The sequence below is a fragment of the Panthera leo genome, chromosome F2 (assembly GCF_018350215.1).
Source record: "Panthera leo isolate Ple1 chromosome F2, P.leo_Ple1_pat1.1, whole genome shotgun sequence".
NCBI classification, from domain to species: Eukaryota; Metazoa; Chordata; class Mammalia; order Carnivora; family Felidae; genus Panthera; species Panthera leo.
Window position 1 is genome coordinate 46698525 of NC_056695.1, and position 2495 is coordinate 46701019.

A 2495-nucleotide genomic window follows, 5' to 3' on the forward strand; every position below is an offset into this window, starting at 1 on the left:
GACACCTTCTAAAAAGATAAAGAACCTGTATTAAAATGGGGGGGTAGAGGGTGGAGCCATTGGCTTGAAGAAAATCCTTGAAGGAACCGTTTAAATAAATGCTGCCTCACTGATGTTCCTGGTGGCACAGAGGACCATTGTGCTTGGAAAAACAAGACATATATACCCCAACTTTGAAGTGCAACGCATTTCAGAAGATCGGACTCCAAAGGAGACATTTGGGAGAACAGTTTAACCTATTTATTTCTCTTATATTTTCCTTCTGTGCTAGGCACAATTGATGTGATAAAATCTATGAAGCCTCTTTCTTAGTAACTCATAATCAACTAATTCAAAAAGCTAATTTCAGCATCAGCAATAGTGACTTCAACCTGCATTCCTGGCTCTATACTGATGGAAGTAATCTGCTGAACAATTTTGGAAGAAATAGCCAAGTCCATGGTCACTTGTGGATTCCCATCTGGAAATCATCCCAAGTCCTAGACCCTGCAGCATGAGGAATTTTTCTCGTAGTGATCCTAAGAGTCTTGGTGGAAGACTAAGTCCTTTCACTTGGAGGTTCTTTTCCTTTATGCCTCCAAACAAGTCTGCTGACACTTCTGCAGGGGGCTTTCTGTTGAGGCTGGTTAGTGAGACTCTAATTCCATGAATCCCCCTCTCTGGCTCCATGGGTGTCTTTCTGGTGTCCTTAAAAACCTCCTGAAGCCAAGACTACACTGTACGTTAACGAACTTGAGAATTAAAAAAACAAAAACAAAACAAACAAACAACAACAACAACAAAACCCCCAAAAGCCTGTTCCTGGGTAAGAGCTAACAGCTGTTAAGTCGGGAGCTGCAACAACCCCCCTACATCTGCCTCAAAGAGCTATTAAAGTTCAAAAGTTCTTTCAATGATTATAAAATAAAAGTGTGAGGTGATCTGAAAGCACTGTGTCCTAGTTCTATTGATGGCATTCCCTCCACACTTCTCAGTGGTTCTAAGTCCTGGTGCATCTTGTAATCAATGGCATCTCAGATTAGATGAAATAGGCTAGTTTCAGCTTTGAAGAGGTAGAGGTCAGAGAGCCAGTGAGAGAAGTACATGAGGTCATTTGGCCATTGTTGCATATTTATCACATTGAACTCAGTCTGTAGGAGACTGACTATATCAATGGATCTAATGATTTTCCTAGCTTTCCACATTTTGTATTATGCCCTTAAGCAGGGTGTTCCTCATTGTACTTACCTTTGTAGCCAGAATGTAGGATTTTACCAGGATCCTTATTAAATTTCCTCTTGCTGGCTCTGGCCTGTTATTCCCATCTGCCAAGATCATTCTAGATCATGATTCTCTCATTTACAGCATTAGCTATCTTCTCTCTAGCTTTCTGACATCTGTAAATTTGATAAGCACAACTTCTATCCTTTATCCAAGTCATTAATAAAAATGTTGAGCAAGTCTGGTACAATTTTGTAGATTCATGGCAGGCATTAGTGATTCCCTCAGGTTGGCGTGAATATACAGATCAACTCTTTCTGTACAGGCATTTTACCCAGTTGTAAGTCCACCCTTCTGAAATATAGTGCAATTGTTAGGTGCCCAAGCTTTGATCTCAGAGTAGACCCCTTAAACCCTAGTTACGTGATCCTGAGAAAATTACCTGATAAATCTCTGCTTAGTTTCCTTATGTGTAATTTTTTTTTTTTTTTTTACTTTATAGGGATGGGTTGAGTATTAAATGAATTAATAGTCACAAAATGCTTAGCACAGTTCCTGACATATAGTGGGCTCTCAAAAAATGATAATGATTCTATCAATTTTCTCAGATTTCTCAGTCTTGCTCAATGCATATCATGAGACACTTTGCCAAATGCCTAGGAAAAACTCAATATAAACTAACTTCATCATTCCACTGTTTTAGCAGACTCAGAAAGAAAGAAGAAAGAAAGAAAGAAAGAAAGGAAGAAAGAAAGAAAAAGAAAAGAAAAAAGAAAAAGGAAATAGACCAGTTTAGTATGTGTAGTTTTTTTTTATAATTTATAACTTGACTATTTTCAACAAGGGATTGATGCAGTTAAAAATAAAAGGCCACATATAGATTCATTTGTAGTGACTCCTGGTGACTCTTAATAATCAACACTGCATTTTTAAGTGCTTACAAACACTGTTAATAACACTGTTATTTCCAAAGTTTTGCTGCGAATCCATATAAAACTGACAATTCTATATTTTCTCAAATCCCCCTTTTTGCCGCCTAATGGCAACCAGTATTTGCCTATCTCCAAGTTTCTAGTGATTCTGCCATTCTCTAGGACTGCTTAAAGATTGATGTTGATGTTTGTATGATCACATCTGCAAGTTATTTTATTATCCTAGATGAATTCCGTCAGATTTACAGAATTAAACCCATTTGAGGCAGCTGGTACTCTCTTATCATCTCCTCATTTATCTTGGACGTCATTTCCTTATAACTGCTGTCGTTCTGTCCATAAGAGTAGTGGTTTAAATCTTTA

General features: G+C 37.8%; 1 pseudogene; it reads right to left on the reverse strand.

The window, feature by feature from the left end:
* Window positions 1-326: 326 nt before the first annotated feature.
* LOC122210595 lies at window positions 327-1317 on the reverse strand (annotated as a pseudogene).
* Between the last annotated feature and the right edge of the window lie 1178 nt (window positions 1318-2495).